This window comes from Ambystoma mexicanum, chromosome 12 (assembly GCF_040938575.1).
Source record: "Ambystoma mexicanum isolate Mex_15411 chromosome 12, UKY_AmexF1_1, whole genome shotgun sequence".
NCBI classification, from domain to species: Eukaryota; Metazoa; Chordata; class Amphibia; order Caudata; family Ambystomatidae; genus Ambystoma; species Ambystoma mexicanum.
In genome coordinates this window covers 1,092,226,522-1,092,245,491 of record NC_090936.1, presented here as the reverse complement: position 1 = coordinate 1,092,245,491, position 18,970 = coordinate 1,092,226,522, and positions in this window count along the sequence as shown.

Sequence of the window (18,970 nt, the reverse complement as noted above, 5' to 3'; positions counted from 1 at the left end):
TGAAGGGTCTATTTAGCACCGGTCCTCTTCTCTCTATTAGCCCCTCACGATGAAGATGAGAGGTAAGTTGCATTGGTGTATGGACTGGGACTAGACAATGGCTTTCCTCTCCCTCCAAGCCTTGTAACAGCTTGAGGTCAGATAGCTCTCTCAGCAGTGCTCCAGCAGGACTTTTCGCGCCAATTTTAGCATTGAAATATATGTTCTTGTTAGGTTTCATTAAAGATTTTGTATTATTTCTTACATCACTATCTAACTCTTTAAGCAAGTGGGGGTTTTTGTGAACTCTTGCATGCCTAGCCGGGCCTGCCCAATTCCATTTTAACAAAGGGGAGGTGGTAGGCACATTTTTAGACCCCAGTAGAAAAATATGTGCAGAATTGGATTTAGAAGTACTGGGTCCTGGGGATTAAAAAGAGGCCACTTCGATGGGCCGAAAGATCTCCCGGTTTTCTTCTGACTGGCATCGATCCACTTCAACCTGTTAAGGTTCATTCAGAATGGCTCAACTCTGCTATTGTTTCTTTGTCATGAGCTGTAGAGGCTGAGCCTCCCATGTGTTTTTCCGGGTCTACTGCTCAGTTTGTTTTCACAGGTGCAGCCTGAAGCGCTCATGACGCTTTAAGAGATTTCCACCATGTCTTACTGTGGGTTTTGCTTTAATTCCCAGATGTCTGCCTCCAGGGGGGTGCTACGGTGGCTGTTTCATCCGAGGTGGAGCTCCTCTGACTCCACGCCTCTTGATTTTGCATTGTGTTCACCACAGAGGTTTCCCCCATTAAGGTTGTTAACCCGTACCCCCCTTCATCCTGTAGGATATTTTTTGTCGAAGTTGTTTCAACTTCCCAAATCATTTCGGCCGCAGAAGAGGGTTGGGATAAATGGCGGGGTATGGGGAGGGTTGGGTTCCCGATGAAAGTGGGGAACAGTCACCGGGACTAGGGCATGGGTTACCAGGCACCCCACCTTAGACGGCACTGGTAGTATAGACCCAAGTTCTTTTGCTGGCTTACTTGCCATTGCACACAGTGAATTGCTGGCTGTGTCTTTTACGCTGTCAGATAAGGCCATTATGGAGCTGTCTTCAGATAGGGATCTCGTGCTTGCACTCTGTAAACTCCGTAGACTGATAGCTCGATCTGCTGACCCCCTGGTCTCGGTATGCTCACATTTCCCCAGTTGTTTTTGTTTAATGACACATTAGCAAATGCCCTCACTCCTGTGCATTCCCGAAGACGAGGATACGCTACAAGGCCAAGTACAAAGACAATTCTATGGCAGAAGGCATGGGTGATGAGAGATGCTGCGGGAATTGGGTATGAGGTAGCTTCATGTCCTATCTACCTGCACCTGGGTCTGGGCTCACGTGCTGCTAAATGAACCGAATGTTCCAGAAATGGCACATGCGTGCAAACCAATTGTATTAGTGCATATAACGAAGGACCTTATAGCGTGTAAGACCAATGAGAAACTGTGTATCTAATGTTTCTGAAAAAACATGTTTTAAGAGGTAGGCATAAGTTGCCCACCTGATAAAGGACAGCCAGTAACAATTCTAGCTCCTATACAAATGTATATCTAGATGTTTTCCTTAACCAATCCCAAACCTTGATAGGTTTTTCACTATTGCCGCATAGTATGATGTCGTTCTGATGCATATTTTAATATAAGAATTGTATTTTTTGTGAAGATCATTGAAAGACTGAGCTTACGTCTGTTGATGTTCGTTGTAACCTCCCTGTTTTAGGCACTTGCAAATAAAACAGTACTTTGCCATCTTCATTTGGTCCAGTTATTTGGACTCAGAATTATTCTCATAATTCTTCTGGTGCTAGAACACCTAAAGAAATCACTAATGGCTTATGAAGACATTCCTGATTAGCACAAACTGTTCAGCAAAACGGCAGTGATGGTCACATCCATATTCATGCCTGGAATCCAAACAGCAGTGAATGCCAAATGGCTACAGATCACCAGGTGGGAGCTGCTGCAAACAATCAATGCCACTATAAAAGGATTTAACGCTATAAAAGAAGAGCTGAGGGCCATAAGGTTGATGATCATCCAGAATAGATGTGTCCTCGATATGATTACAGCAATGGAAAGAGGTGTTCATGCCAAGATCAGACCATCATGTTGCACATTCATACTATTTCATTACGGCGAAAACAGGACCTTGGTGGAGGCCATATCAATGTTGACAGATCTACACATAAAAATGGTGGATGAGACAGAGGCCATTGGAGATGACAGCTGGTTTGCACTCCTGTTCTTATGGATTCCTTATTGGATGCCCAAACTATTCAAGTTCATTGGAGCAATATTGGTGATAATCAAATATGGATTCTGTATGATCAGAATAATAATTGGACAATGTAAAAAAATGGCCAAAAAAGCAGTAGGAATGAAGATTATGATTGACGCAAAGGATGAACCAGAAGACATGGTGATGAGCGATTATGTCATCAGAGATTACATAAAAGCAAGTTTTGTGGCACCTGAAGGAACGACATATTGGTATCCAAAGGATCATAAGAATTACGTGGGACGTTGGATCTACTGTACCCTGAATGGACAATGCAGCTACATGACCTGGAGTGTGGATGAACGTGTTAAAACTGTGGGCACCCTGAGGGGGGTGATGAAGATATGGATGCCCAAGAAGTACTTCTTCAAGAGAAAATATAAAGGAGCAGAACAACTTGAGGTAGTGGTTGAGAACTCAAACAGAGGGGGGAATGTAGAGGATCAACTGTAGACATCTGCAGAGATCCTGCCCCCTACCTCCCATGCATTGGAGACATGAAACAGTGCCTTTCCTGACACCAGCTATTGTACCAATACCGCAGCGAGTCTTTGGAAGGAGATACCCATTGAGAAAACCCTTTTGAATGTACCCTCAAAGTGACGACAACCTGCAGGAGGAACTCCCTGAAAGAATATGAGAAAGAGCTAAGCAAATGACTGATGACGTCATAAGAAAGTGTGCACAATGTCTTGAGATATTGACTGAAGATAATGTAAGGATCCTGAAGAAACTAATGACGAATTAAAGAACCAAGAGAACTCTCAAGTGTAAAGGAAGAAGATTACACATGCATCAAGTGCTGCAGAAAACAAAAGTTCAATGAAACTGAAACACAAGGTAGATCAAGTCATCATAGAAGCCAGCTATGAGTAGTGAATGGAATGCAGGTAAAGCCTCCATTGTACAGAAACTGGACATTAGTATCATGAATTAAGTAAGACAGAAACCATAAAGGGAGAGTGGAAAACTGTGTTGCAGCAAAATAATAGGCTCATGGAGCTGTGTGTCGAAGCTGTCTGGCCTGAAGTCTAGATCCTAAAACTCAAGGTCAGCTATGTACGCTGAAAAAGAGCAAGTGTGCAGAAGATTAATCTTCTCGCGTTAAGGTGCAAGAAATAACACAAAGGAGGGCAAGTTTTAATTCATTTAGATAATTTAAAAGCTACAAAATGGACCCGGATGTGGTCTCCTGTCACGTGAGCCAATGATGGAAATAGAGTTTGAACTTGGAGTTCCAGACACAATAGTGAGTGCCCTCACTCCTGTGCATTCCAAAAGACGAGAATACTCTATAAGGCCAACTACAGAGACAATGTTATGGCAAAAGGCATGGGTGATGAGAGATGCTGGGCTAATTCGGTATAAGGTAGCTTCATGTCCTATCTCCCTGCACCTGGGTCTGGGTTTACATACTGCTAAATGAATCAAATGTTCCAGACATGGCACAAGCGTGCCAACCAATTGTATTAGTCCGTATAACGAAGGACCTTATAGCTTGTAAGACCAATGAGGAACTGTGTATCTAATGTTTCTGAAATGACACGTTTTTAGAGGTAGGCATACATTGTCCACCTGATAAAGAACAGCCAATAAGAATTCTAGCTCCTATGCAAAGGTATATCTAGATGTTTCCCTTAACCAATCCCGACCCTTGATAGGTTTTTCACTGTTGCCACGTAGTATGACATCACTCTGATGCATATTTTAGTATAAGAATTGTATTTTGTGTGGCGATCATTGAGATACTGAGCGTACGTCCGTTGATGTTCGTTGTAACCTCCTGTTTTAGACACTTGTTAATAAAATAGTTCTTTGCCATCTTCTTGAGTTGGTCTGGTTATTTGGTCTCAGAATTATTCTGGTGTAATCCCATCCATTACCATATCCACGTTCCAAAGGGCCATAAGCTCAAAACCCATATACGCTTGCCTCTATGTTTCTAACTGTCCTAAGGTCGGCCCTACATTAGTAAAGCTCAATTCACAGGAGTGTTGCAGATATGTGGTGATGGCTCGATTAAATATTGTATCACTGAGAAGGGCAGCCTGGCTAGGACTGGGGAAGTCCTGTCCGTGTGGTTTGGAATGTAAAGAAGATCTAATACATTTTGTTACAGTCGCTAGGTTTTTAATCAATTTAAGGAAGCAGTGCTTTAAGCCTCACTTTGCTAGGAATAACATAAGGACATGAGTAGGGGCTATGGCCTTTTTTATGTATAATAACGATGTAAAACTTTTATCAGATGCAGGATATTTTATTAAGGAGGCTTTTTTTAGAAGATTGCAGAAGAAGGAATGGTGTATTATAACCCAGTTGGATCTTTTAGAGAGTATATTAATCTTAGCCATGTCAAGTATTTGAATGGTTTGTGATGAAGGTTTTATGACTTATTTATGATGTTGTTTGCTGTTTTGTTAATGGATTATGTTTTACGAATAAACCTTTTTGTCTCTCCCGTTTCCTTATCATCTCCAAAGAATATAAGCAGGCCATCCACACAGCCAAAACGATGGGTTTCTCCGACAGAATCACCTAAGCCCAGTCTCAATCACGTGAACTGTTCACCATTCCATGCAAACGGGAGACCCCCACCGCACCTACGGAAAACGTATCAAAGATGATACCTGATGCCAACAAATTCAGGAGGCCCTCATGATCAAAATCACTGAGAAAAATTCCAGAAGAAGCAAGCTATCATCCTCTCAAAATCATCGGTTACTGACCCATCCCAATCTGCCCATCTACTCTCCCCCACCTCCTCCACCCCTTTCAGCTTCCAACCTGTCACCAAAGCTGAAATCTCCAAGATCATCACTGGGTTTAAACCCTCACGAAGCCAAGGAGATACCTGCCCTGCTCCACTCATCAAGGAATGCGCTGAAGCCCTCATACCAATTATCACATTGATCGCCAACTCTTCCTTCAACACCAGCGTAGTCCCAACCAACCTTAAGGAGGCCTGTATCTAGCCTCTCATCAAAAGAATATCCCTTGACCCCCACCATTCCAACCAATTACCGTCCCATTATCACTGTGCCATTTTTACCAAAAATTCTGGACCTCGCCACCTACATCAAAATACAAACCTACCTTGTGGGACCCCCTCACGACCAGCTGAGCTGGACCCCCGCCTTTCAGACCTTCAACATTGATTTTTTCACCATCCCCATCTCCTCATCCATTAAGACTTTGTGCGTCTACCTTGACTCCAGCCTCAACATGAACCGTCAGGTCAATGCAATTGCTTCATCAGCAGCCTACACTACAAAACTCTTAAACGCCAGTAAACCCTTCTTCTCCAAAAAGACCACCTAACTATAACCAGAGCAGTGATTGGTTCCTGGCATGAGTACTACAACTCTCTCTTCGCTGCCACTTCCAAGCGCATCCTCAATAAACTCCAGACAAATCAAAACAATGGCATTCGCACTACCATGAACCTCGCAAAACGGGACCATGTATCAGCCCGCAGAAGATCTGCACACTGCCTACCCGTGCGAGAACGAATTGACTTCAACATTCTCTCCATCACCCACAGATGTCTCTCAAACTCTGCTCCATCCCACCTCTCAGAGAGAATTACCAAAACTACCTCGACCAGACGTAAAAGATCCATTCACAGCCACCGTCTGACCACACCACGCTTCAAGCGCAAAAGAGCCAGAGACTCCAGTTTCCCATCTATCGCCGCCTGTCTCTGGAACGCTCTGCCACTACACCTGCGTGCTGAAACATCCTATGGCCGTTCAGGAAGCAACTATAAACATTACTTTTCAATTGACTCTCCTTCTTCCTTCCCTTCAACCCTTGTTATGGCAACCACCGTCCACCTCTGTGATGACTGGGTTCTGTAACCAGTGCCTTGATGCCTTTGGGTTTTGCATGCTTTATAAATGCAAAAATAAATAAATAAAATAAATACATATTCGGCCAATCTGGTATGTTCATCTGCATGCAATGTTAGGTTGATGCCCAGCAATTGGGCACAGTGTCTGAGCAAGGTAGAGAGATGTTTGAGAAGGCTCCCAACGTGCCAAATGGCATCCTCAAAAATGATAAATGAGAGCCTGTGTTTTTCATATCCGGGGTCGCCCCTTCTGTGAACCCAAAAGGCCCGGTCTCCAAAAACCTCTAGCACTTCACTTAGCGCGCTGAGTGCAGCCCTCAGTAACCCTCTGGCCCTAACCTGCCATTCTCTAATCTCTGAGGCACATTGTACCAACTTTGAAAGAGAGGGATTGACAGTGGCAAAGTGAGGAAAGAGAAAACAGCAGCTGTGTGCAGTGGTGATTTGTAGAATCGTGGGGAGGAGGCATGTTGTGACTTGTTATGCTTGTTACGTCTTGTATGCCTTGCCATGCTGTGTTGTTGTAACAGAATGTTTAATGAGGTAGGTAAGCAGAGAGAAGGAGACGTCTCAATTTCTGGATTTGGAGAAAAGAAAGCGTGACTAGAGGCGCTGTATCAGAAAGCAAAGATTGGAACCGGAAGGAAACTTCCATTATGGAACAGTGCCGCAGGGCTTCCGGGCAAGAGAATTATGTTCTGAACAGAGGGGAGGTTGAATAGAGTGAGCCAGAGAAAACTGGGAGCATATGGCCTGCCCGTACCCACACGCTTCGTCTCTATTGCACTCAAGAACCAAGTACATCGTCTGCTCCTACTTGTGCTGTGCCATCTACTCCATGTTACAGCGCCGACGCCTTAAAGAGGTTTATGTATTTAAGAGAATAGTGTGTGTAATAAATGTCTTACAGCCGTTTCATCAGAAGTGCCATTAGACAGTTATGCTGTGATCATAAAGTGTATGGAAGTGTATGTACAATATACTAATATGCAATATTATTTAATTTTTACATGTAGTTATTTTAAGTGGTTTAAACCACCCTTCGTAAAAGAGTGTGCCCTACAGTACAAGGTGGACACACCCTCAGCATTTAAAACATTACTTGAACAAAGTATCAAGTTAGTGAAGGTTGAGAGAAAGCTGAGGTACTGGTGAGCGAGCAGCAGTGTTATACTCAGCAGCCTGAGTGGATCCAATGGTATTACCCAAATTGACCTTATACAATTGACCTTTTGTCCTAATTGACCTGATTATAGTGGTCCTAATTGACCTTCTGAACAATTGACCTTTATATTATTTTAGTTATTTTATATATGTATTGGGTTGGTTTTCAATTATAAATAAGATAAGGGGATTGGGTGGGGGGTTACAGGGGGGTTTCCCCCACATATATGTCCTAATTGACCTTTTAATTTAGGTCAATTCTCCCGAGGTCAATTGTGAAAAGGTCATTTAGTACACATCCGATCCAATACATACACATCATTCTGCTTTTCTGGTGTCAGGAAGCTGTCCCGCTATGCCCCATGAGCAGTGTTTCGCAGCACCACCGTTTCCATCTTCCATGACCGCACCACGTATAGAATCACGGCTCAGAGGCTGAAGGTGGGAAGCTTAGCCCAGAGCTTCAGATACTTTTGGGGGCTATCTTCACACAGCTGCGAGGAGGTGCCCTTCATGTGCCTCACTGCACCAAGCCCAAGTGGCACCTTGCCTCAAAGCCAACGCGCCAATGAGTGACACCAAAGGCCCACCCCGTGGAGCAGTCTACCCACTGGTATAGTTATGTCAATCGTAAACTGGTAAGTTGGCCAATGCTAGCACTGAACACTACAACATTGTTCACAGTCTCCTGGTGGGATTTTTCATATACACTGCCAAGTTGTAACTGTGTTTTAAACCCTAACAGTGTTTTCTAGTAATTCACAGTTCTGTATTAAAGGTGCTAATCCAGCACCAGATAAGGGGGTGCACCTACCACCTAGAAGAGTAAACAAGAGGGTCGGGGTACCCTCTTCAGGGGGAAGAAACACAGGAGCCTATCCAAATTGCAGTGACAACCTGAACAAAGACTCTGAAGGGAAACACAGGTGTAGGAACGCATTATATGTACTACTGGCCCACAGGACCTTTCTATCATTAGCACTAGGTAGCAAAAAATGTATCCCGGCAAACAAATTCAGCAGGGATGCTCCTGGGAGGGGCCGTGATCGGGGTGCCCCCGCTCTGGACACATAATCGCCATTGTGTGCCCAGTGAGGAGGGAGACAGAGCCCAAGCTGAGCGGTCCGGGCTGACTGAAGCAGCTAAAAACAACACTGGGCGATGTAACATTAAGGCAGCGAAACAATCCTGCCGGTACTTTGTGGTAGAGGACAAGTGGTTCTAAGCCAGCAAATCGTTCACAAGGCCACACGTGCCTATTGGTAGGTGGTTGTGGGACTGGGAAGCGGAAAAAAGTGGTGTTCCAGGAAGGACCAATCACACAGTACGTTTCTCTGTCCCTGGGAGGTGGCCAGCCTTCAGAGCATCCATTACAAGGTTTGCAAAGGCCAACATCCAGTAGGTACCATGTGAATGTCTCCCTTCCCACCAGAAGCAGGGTGTCTTGTGTTCTTTTCTCAGTGGTGCTGACCAAGGTAGTATGTTAAAGTTCTGGCGGTAAGCACACATGTTATTTTACTAATTGCAAACTGTTCCTTTGTGGGTGAGAATCAATGTGGCGCCACATGGGGAGGCGATGAGTTGGTATACTGCTGATCTCTTAACTCCAATCAAGTTCTACTGATGTACGTTAGCTCTAAGGATATGGCGTACCATAGGCAATTAATTTCTTGGGAACGGCAGAAAATACAAACTTTCAAGCTGTAACTGTGTCTAATGCTTTGACCATTATATTCAGAGTATAAAATTAATGCTCCCCATATGAACAGATGTCAGCTCTCATCAATCAGTTCCTGTCCACTTTTCTGTTTGATTTGGGCTCGCCCAGCTGTAATAAACAGCGTTGTTTCTTGACCAGTGTGTGCTCCTTTTTGACTATGAGTTTTATATGGTGGGATCAGAGGACCCCTGAGTATGTTTTTGGAGGCCCCAGTGAGATCCTCAGTGCAAGCCGCCCCCCCTGGGGGCATGGGTCCGGCGACCGCAGACCTGACTAACGCGCATTAATGAGGAGGCCCTGAAGATGCCGAGTTCACAAAGGTCTTCCTGGTCCCAAGTGCCGCCTGCGCTCAGTGGGAGGGGTGAGCTTGTGCTGGAGGCTCGGTGCAGAGGGAGCACAAGGGTCTCTAGGATGTGAGTATAACGTGAAAGTATGTGCAGCATAGTGGTTACATGCCCATGGTGGGTGAGGGATAGATTTTCATGGTGTCTAGGAGACATCCTCAAGGAGGGAGGACGATCGGCCAGATTAGTATTCAAAATTAGTGCAGCCCACCCAATAGGGAGTGGACGCAAGTGTTGGCACGCCTGCCTTAGGGCAGGAGAGGTGCGTAGTGTGTAGCGAACCCCGTCAAATGGGAGTGGCACCTAGTACTGGAGATTGTATAGTTGCGTCATTGGGGTAAGAGTTGTGTTATTGAGTTTTTCTTGTTCAGGAGGTATAGAGAGGGACACCTATGTGATAGTATTGTCTTATGGTGTGGGCTCGTGTTGGAAGAGTCAACACCAGGAGGTACCTCATGACTTCGCTTTGCCTTATAACGACGGGTGTGTGTAGACGATGCATTGGAGACACAGCACATACTAACTGTAACATAGGGTATGGTGAGCATGTGGAGAGGGCCGATGGATACTAACACTGAGTAGTTGGACCTGTGGAGAGGGACAGCGTGATGAGTGGAGTGCCTGGTCGGGACTGTGGAGAGGGCCAGAGTGAACGCTGTGTTAGGAGTGATTATGAGTGAGTGTGGGTAATGGGAGAAAGGGGAGAAAGGGAACACAGGGTAGCTGGGATCAAAAAGAACAGGGGAGGTAGGGGACTATTGGCTTATTTCGACAGCTCCCTGGACCACATGTGGCGAGAATTGCCCCAGTACTGGGATAAACTATTAAAATACAATTTTCAATGGGCCCAGGAGACTGCACGCCAGTGCTTCAATGCATGGCCCAGGGAAGGTACCTTTGACAGCAAAATAATAGGAAATATATTCTCGTATCTGTTAACAAAATACAAGGGCTCCAAGCTGAAAAGCAGACAGAACATTTTGGGGCTCTGGAACCTATGTGAAGAGCCAAAAGGGGAAAAGGGGAAAAAGAAGGAGGGGGAGAGTGCGGGAGGGAGCGGACTAAACTCACTGCCCCCCACCCTATGGGCTATATGCAACGTTATGACCCGCCGTGGGGTACACCAAGCCCAGCGAGAAAATCAGGGAGGGGATCACGAAAAAACAACAGGGGAAAGTGACAGAGACGCACAAAGGGAAGGCATACACACAAAGGGAGAGAGGAAATACCCAGGACACATAGAAAAGAATACTCGCCAACAGGTACATGCATTATTCAGTGATCCGAGCGAGTGATAGAAGAGGAGGTGTAGAGGAAAAGTAAGAGAAGCAAGGGGGGGCTGTCTATCAGGGAGAATAAAATTCTAACTAGACGAAGAGGTGGAAGAGGGCAAGAAGAAAGAAGTGGAAGGAGGGAACACTGGTGATGCAGCCTCAGAAGAAGGAAAGATAGCAGCCGGGTAGGGAAGATGAAAATAGGATTGACTCAGACTACCAGAGAAGGTGGGACAGGTCCAAAGACACAAGTAATGCCATTACTACCAAAGGGGTGAGGGGGCTCGCACTACATGCCATGGCAAACAATTGACAGAGACAATCTAATATGCAGTCTGCCTTCCCTCATGGCGGGGGCCCGTAAATGGATAAAGGCACTCGAAAAGAAGACGGCAGTGGTGACATTAGCAATAGGGGACATGAAAGGTTTGTTTGCAGCCATCATAGAACAGGCAAACAAAATATGGCACCAGGCAGGGCACAAAGGGGCGAAACTAAGTACAAATGCCCATGACACAGGTCCCTTTAACAATTGCAGAGGACACGTCTGGGAGCTTCTGAGAAGTAGGTATCCTGAAAGTTACGACCTAGCGACGGTAATGGCTCATAAAATGAAAAGTGACGATGATCCAGCAGATTTTATAAAACGAGTACAGGACCTATGAACGCAAGAGACGGGACAGTCCTGGGATACCCTTGTTCTATCATATATTGATAAAAGGACTGCCATTATAAGTGCAGACATCAATCGATAAGATAGTGGGCATCAAAGCTAAAGGGTCTTCGAGCTGGGATATATATGATAACATGGGGCACCTAGCCAGCACCTGCCCTTTTGTGCAGAAAACACAGGCACAGGTGAACCAAGTGGTGCAGCAACAGGGGTACAGTACAGTACCGCCATAGTGGCAGCAAATGCAGCTTCTTCCGGAATAACCAAAGCATACACAGATGCCCATTTAGCAGGGTGGGACACAGATACATGGAGGGACAATGGATGGTGGGATAGCAGCTCCAACAGTGACCCAAACACCAGCAGTGACAACAGGAACAGCAGTGGTACTAGGACAAAATGTTGTACCCCATTATACCGGGGTATTGTATTGTATTGTATTGTATTAGGACTTAATAAAGTGCAACTATGGCCGTAGGTGTCTAGGCATTATAGGGGGAAATCTTTTTCCTTTTCTACCAAGTAACATGCAACAATAGGGGGGGCGCAGAGAACCTGAGTCTGTCCAGTCCTAGCAGTAGCTGACGGCCCTGAAGAGGAACACAAGGTAGCAGTGAAAATAGGACCAAGAGATTTTTCCTTTTCCTTTAGACACAGGAGCAACCAAATCTTGCATCAGGAAGGGGAAATTCCTGTTATCAAACAAAGTAATGGATATGCACGGCTTCTATGGGGCGGTGCTCACGGTTCAAGTTACAAGAGATTTACCAATAACCATAGGGACGCAACACATTGTAGCAACACTACTATACCCTAAAGACACCCGTATCAATATACTAGGGAGAGATTTGCTCAATAAGTTAAAGGCAACAATTTAATTCACAGAGAAAGGGATGGTGTGTACTGCACCAGGTATTTATTACACACACTCCTCTTGGTGGCACACCCACAGAGTACTCTGCGAGCACAGCCCTTGTACCAAAACATGTATCTCTATTGGGTCGAGACTCTGCTAGGATGGGTCCCTGGGATGCAGGGGAAGGTGTTCCCATAAGCCTCAGAATTTCTGTTCAGACCAAAATGCCAGAAAGATGACATTAAGGAAACAACAATTGTGTTACACTTGGAGGAAGGAGTGAAACGCAAAGACATGGTGATCCTGTGTGGGACAGATAATGACAACATGGAATGGTATACGGTGCTATGCATCGACCCTACACTGACAATTGCAGGAGTAATGGACGAATAATTGTTTTCTGATGAAGGCGAGGAGGGAGAGATGGTGTTTCAGATACAGATCACTTGCCCAGTTCAGGTAATGGAAAAGTTGGTACCAATACTAACGCAGCTAGTGAAACAAGGGAAAAAACACACAGAAGAGGATCTCAAAAAAGTGACAGAGCAGATATGGACCAAGGGGCCCCATGATATTGGGGTACTAAAAGTAGTAGGGGCAGTGAAGATAAAGCTGAAGGAAGGAACACTATTGCCATGCAATACAATGGCGTTTGTCCCGAGAAGCAGATGAGAGAATAACTCAACCCTACATGCACTATAGCAGCAGGGCATCATACAGCCATCCACATTGCCATGTTATACCCAATAAAGAAATGAAAGTGTGGGTCATGGTATTTTATTTAGGATCTACACCCTCTGAAATTTGTGGTTGAAGCAGAATTTCCTTTGGTCCCGAACACCGCCACCATATATTGCAACATCCCAACAAAGGCCAAGTAGTTCATGGTCACTGATTGAAGAACACCTGCTCTATTCCCTTGCACCCAGACTCAAGATACTTGGCCGCGTTCAAGAATCGCTGAACCAGATTAGAACACACTTGTTTGCCTCAGGGATACTGTGAGTCACCTAGCATTTTTAACAGGGTGATCCAGATGGACCTGTGCAATGTACAAATGCCAAGCACAGTGATCCAGTATGTTGACGATATGTTGATATACAGTGAGACGGAGGAAGAAGGAAGAGTGTAGAGCAGACTCAGTGCACATCTTGACACTGCTAGCATAAAAAGGATTCAAGGTGGACAAACCGAAATTGCAATATTGCAAGGCAGAGGCTGTGTATTTGGGGCCAATAATATCAATTAAAGGGCACAGGATAACGCCAGACAGGGTACAAGCAGTACACTCCACAGCTCGCCCACGGAAAGGAAATGCAGACGTTCCTAGGACTATGCAATTATTGTAGGGCATGGGTGTTTGATTATTCCACTTTCACAAAACCCCTTTTGCGGCGCCTTAAAGAGGTGCAGAAAGAGAAAAGGGAAATAAAATGTCTATCAGAAATGAATGAGAGCTTACAGAGTTAAAAGAAGCACTGGCGCATGTGCCAGTACTGACCACCCCAAACTACTGAGAATGTTTGTATTTGTTCTCACATTCAGATGGCTCAGTGATGATGGCGGCCCTCACACTAAAGAAACCACAGAGACACAAGCCTGTGGCATACTTCAGCGGAACCCTAGACCCAGTAATGCAGGTACACCACCCCTGTGGCCAATTGCTCGCGGAAGCAGCGTTTGCAATATTATAGGCAGCAATGATCCCCATGGAGTGTCCCTGAGTACTGTACGTGTAACACTCACTATTTGCTATCCTCGAAAAATCAAAAAGTACATTAACAACATAGAGAGCATCCGGTTACGAGGTAATCCTGACAAACTCAGCCATTGAAGTGATGAGGTGCTGTGTGGTCAACCCAGCTACCTACATAGCAGAGCCTGTAGAGGAAGGGGACTACATGAACGATTGCACAGCCCACATGGACAGAATGGAAGGGAACATACAGAGAGGGGGGGGAGAAATAGCAGGCACAGGCATGGTTTATATTGACGGGTCATCAAGTATAGGATATGATATGATATTATATGATATGATATGGCATTTATAACGTGCCTATACACAAGTGTTTCAAATATAGACCCGTAGACAGGCAGGAGACATACTGGAGCGGCATTGGTGTGCAGCATAATGGGGAAAATGTAATAGCATCCCAACAATGACTATCCTCCAGCACAGGCAGCAGAACTAGTAGCAATGATCAGTGCATTAAACATAATGGAAAGACATGCAGCTAAAAGAAATTCCGACTCTGCCTGTGTTACATCAACAATGCATTCAGGACTGGCTGTAGCACTCACCTGGTATCCACGGGGACGTCACTCAGCCTGTTCTGACCTCTTACGACCTCAAACCCTTCCCTGGAGTCTACTCGACTGGAGACTGGGCCTGAAATGCAGGATTGGTAGAGTTTAACTCCCTATTGTCTCTGTGTGCTTGAACCCCTTCTTCCCCGGGGTCCAACCCTTCCCTTTGATCCACAGCTCACCTTGTTTTCTTGGAAAGTGTGCTCTCCGTCCTGCTTTCTGCGCAGGGGCACGTTGATTGATGCAGGCTCATTGCTGCCTAGTTACTTCACTGGCAAGAGTCCAACAGGTAAGTATAATGAGTCTTTTAAACAGTTCTCTAACTTCGTTCCTTTCCTTCCTTAGATGATAGCCGGCGTCGTCCGGGGATGGTGACGTGCTGCTGAGATGAGTAGGGCTGAAGGTGAGTGAGAGCACGATGCGCGATGCGACCCTTTCGTATTTGTATTGAACTGAGTTCTTTTTCTGTGTCTTTTAGGTGCTGCAACGTTTTCAGCGTGGATGCCGGTTATGAAGAAGAAATGCAGTGAGTAAGCGCGGTATGCGGCGCCTCTAGATGTTTCCACGCTAACCTGGAGTGTCTTTTCCCTCTTGCAGATGGATGAGAAGTTCCGGAGACAGAGTTCCCCCAGAGCGGCTGGGATTCAGGTAATCGTTTGAAGCTCGTACAGTCTTTAAAAATAAGCAAAGATTTACTGAATGCTTACTAATGCCTTTTTTTCTTTTCTTTTCCCTTTTCCATAGGAAGCGGCGTCCTGGGATGGGAATGACACCGCCGAAGATGCCCGCAGAACAGAAGAAGCGATGAATGATGGGCAGAAGCGCCGCAAGGTAAGGCTGTTCCTAACGATGTTCTTGTTCTTGCAGGAGCTGAGCGCAGAAGAAAGATGCAGGCCTACTGGAGACCGATCCAAACACGGTGAGTGTCACGCTGCAGGTGCCGAAAACACAAAGCATGTTTCTCAGCCTGGGGTGGCTTAAATAGTCTCTGGATATCCCAGGTGTCTCTGGGCTGAACCACACCCAAAAGACTAGACTGCACATACAGTTCTGGGATCCGAAATATGTGGGGGCATCCATCTTGTCCCAATCAAAGCACTACAAGTCCAATCTCCAATGTTATCCTATGGGAGTGAGTGAGTCTGGTGCCACAAGTGCCAAGTCTGACTCCAAGTGGGTCTTAGGAGGGATGGAGAGGCCCTTGAGGGCCATGTAGGTGATCGTGGCCTGGCTCCAGCCTGACATCTTGGAGGGCTGGGGACATGAGGGTCAGGAATCATGACACTGGCACGATGAGAAAGGAAAGGGTTCTGAAGGAGTGATGGATCCCCAGTACAACATGCAGCGTTGCTCAAACAGTTAACTGAGGCCCTAAAAGTACCAGTAGAAGTGGAAATAATAAAATATGCTGCCCACACAGGTAAACAAGACATAATATCACTAGGAAACTAAATGGCCGACAGAGCACAAGAGAAGCAGCCTATCTACCTGGAGGAAGTATAAGAAGGTACCCAGGCACAAAAGAAAGAGCGCCACTCATGGCCATAGAAAGGAGGCTGGGTGGGTAGAGGGAGAGAGAGACGAAAGCTTCAACACAATACCCATTGTTTAAATTATAGAGCTGCCGGGAGAAGCACCAAAAGAAGAAAAAGATTTATGGATGCAGCATAGGTGCTCACTCTCACCCACTGACATGATTTGGTGACAGAATAGCACCAGGAAGCCTGTAATGCCCAGAAAACTGCTAAGTGTAGCGCTGGAGAACCTTTGCTTACCCACCCATGCATCCAAAGAAAGTATATCAGCTGAAATGAATGAAGGGTGGTACATGCCAAACTTGCATGAGAGAGTGGCAGAGTTCATGGGGAACTGTGTCACGTGTCAACAGTTTTTGCCTGGTCAGACATTAAAGACAATTGGGTGAACAATACCACAGCCGGAAGGGCCCTTCCAGCAATTGCATATTGACTCTGTTTACATGCAAGAAAGATGTGCCTCCTATAGGTACATGTTAGTTGTTGTCTGTCCATTCTCACGTTGGCTTGAGGTGGAACCCTGGGCAAAAAACAATGCGAAAAGTGTGGCCAAGGTCTTGGTGAGGGAGGTGTTTCTCAGATGGGGAGTGTGTGAGGAGATACGGTCGGATGATGGCCAGCACTTACAGGATACATGTGCCTTTCCCTCCTAAACGTTCAATTTCAGATGCTAATCCTAGCTCCTAAATACTCAGAGATTAAATTAAAGCATATCTGACTGAGATGACAAATGTTCTCCGCTACATCTCCCGCCAGGTTCAGCGACCTAGAAGTCGTCCGACCAACACTGAAAAGCACACATCATGAGAATTTTCATCCGCAAAGTGGTCAGAAGTTGGAAGGAGACAAGGTTTTGTGGCCCTTCCAAGGTGGTCTATGCAGCCGCATGAGCGGTACAGATAAAGGAGAGATGAGCATAGATCTATATGTCTTACATTCGCAAAGACAACCGCAGTGCAACGGAAGGAGTAAAAAGGACATAATGGGGAGTATTAGCCAGTTAACATTGACTTTTTGTACTACAATAAGATTGTATCACAGGTCCATAGTTGAAAGAGAAGATGGGCAAGGGAATACTAAGGGGAACGGGGGAAAAACAAAAGTCAATACAAATATAATAGGGATTGGTATGTTGTGTGTTTCTGTCTTCTGTCTTTTCCTCCTCTTCTGGTTCCACTGCATAGGGGTAATATGAGCATGCCAGATGATGGTAAAAGGGAGAAAGGCACTAAGAGGAGTATATCTAGTATTGAAGGATTTTACAATGCCATTGGAGAGGGCGGGGGCATTGCCTCTGAAAACATATGGCACATAGAGATAAAGAGGGTGGGGCTAGGGAGCACTAATGGCACCTGCTATGTGTGCTCACTCATCCCACACCTCGCAGGGACACCAAACCAATTCCTACCACAAGAATTAACAGTAGAGGAAGGTGGATGTCTGATACATATGTCATTATGTAAAACCAGAGGGCTCTTTGAGGGGCACACCATAGAAGTAAAATGGCTAGATGAGGGGGATGAGGTGTACACTGATAACTATATGCAACTAGAAAGCATGGCCCAGGGTGGAACTACCAAGCGCGTGATCCTGGAATATAACACAGAGGGAGCACAGAGGGGAAAACAGGTTGTCACGTCTTATAGGAGAATATTCTGCAAGAGTACAACAGGACATGCTATACCATGGTGTCACACCAGGCTCCTGATGCAAATTCAAGGTGCAGTGTATTACAATGGAAAATGGGAAAGAGGGATGGTACAGTGCAGAACAGAAGGGCTGGTGGGGTTTGAAGAGAAAGTGGTGAAGCAAATGGTTTATAGTGAAAAGATCGAAAAAAAATCTCGAAAAAAAGGTAGAAAAAAAAATCTCGAAAAAAAAAAAGTTGAATTTTTTTTAATATGTTTTTTTTTTAAATGGGGGGGTTCCCCCCAACCCCCCCTTTTTCATTTTTTTATTTTACCCCTTTTTTTACTTACCTGACCCCGAAAATACATATAAATAAATAAATAATAAATTCAACCTTTTTTTTCGAGATTTTTGTTTCGAGATTATTGACATTCGAGATTTTTTTTCAACCTTTTGACTGACCACCGAAGCAAATAGGTGCAGGATGTAGGAAAATATGGAATATTAGCATGCATGCCTTAACCTGGATAGATGAAAAACACAGCCCAGTCTACATAAAGCCGTTCACACAGTATTCCTTGTGTTTCAGAGAAAATGGGATGGTTGTGCTGGGGATGAACACCGGCTGTGGGAGGATGATGAGCATCGCAGCATTGCAGAAGGGGACTTCTGCAGTGATGGATGTGTGGTGGGCCTGTGGGATAAGAATGTATGGTCAACTGCCAACTGATTGGGGAGGAGTGTGTGAACTGGTGACCCTCCAGAACCCTGCCTTGGTGGTAACCAATGCAGAACTGGTACAATTCAACAAGCTATCTACCCAGAAATGGAGAAATATAGTAACTGGAACCATGGAGATGCGTGGGGGACAACCAAAGATAACAAGGGGGAAGAGGGCCAGCAACTATATCTCAGCAGAATCCACCCAGAACGTGAACGCTATTCTACCACATTTAAGACTCTTCAGCAAGGCGTATGTGTTCTTCGGCTCACTCCTGCTTCCTGGGGTACAAATGGCACCTAGCGTGAAATGGATTGAAATGCGTTATGTTCTGCTCCAATTGGCTAATGCAACCGATAAATGATTAAATGCAGTCTGAGAACAGGTCTGAGCTTCGCGTCTAATCACCCTCCAGAATAGGTACATACTGGACCTCATGACTGCTATGGAAGGCAGCGTGTGCCACAAGATTGGAAGCACGTGTTTCACTGCAATATCCGCAAACGATGCAGCCAATGGGACACTTACAGAGGCTGTCAAGGAGATATGAACAACACATGAAAGGATGATGAAGGAAACACAAGATATCACA